The sequence below is a fragment of the Penaeus monodon genome, chromosome 34 (assembly GCF_015228065.2).
Source record: "Penaeus monodon isolate SGIC_2016 chromosome 34, NSTDA_Pmon_1, whole genome shotgun sequence".
Lineage (NCBI taxonomy): Eukaryota > Metazoa > Arthropoda > Malacostraca > Decapoda > Penaeidae > Penaeus > Penaeus monodon.
The window spans coordinates 2,494,357-2,495,004 of NC_051419.1; positions in this window are offsets into that span (position 1 = coordinate 2,494,357).

Below are 648 nucleotides of genomic sequence, written 5' to 3' on the forward strand. Positions count from 1 at the left end.
ATAACAAGTGAGGGAAGTACAAGAATACGCATTTATGAGTACTGAAAATGGAAGTGTTAATTATGGTCGTTCCTGAAAACTCGTCTTCATCAAGAAATTAGTAAATTTGCTGAAAGTACGATGTAATTGGAGGAAGTTCAGTATATTTTCTATGAGGGAAGAATAATGGAATTTTTACGCTAAATTTCACTCCTTCATCTTTTTTAACGCAACCACTAAACACTGCAGATGATTTTGTGATTAAACCGATGTGCAAAAGATGTAACAATGGAATTATAATGGAAATTCGAAATGATTTAAGCACTCGAAGCAAAGACATGTTGGTGGAAGTCATCAGTCAAATCGTATTTATTGCACGTGTTTTCCTTGGTTAATTTAAAGTTTACATATAAAAACGAAAATATTTATTATTATTTCACGAATCTTGAATAACATTATACACTAAAACTTCTAAAACTGACTCGTTCTTTCAAATTAGCCTTTGCCCAGGATGTTTAGGATAATTAGAAGCCCATTTGATTATATGGTTTTACAAGGATAAAGGTAACTGCGTTCTTTTATAATAGGCAAATAAAAACTTGATGCGAAGCTATAATAATTAGATGGAAAAGATGGGTTTGCACGAGTTTTACATTTTCTTTGACACTT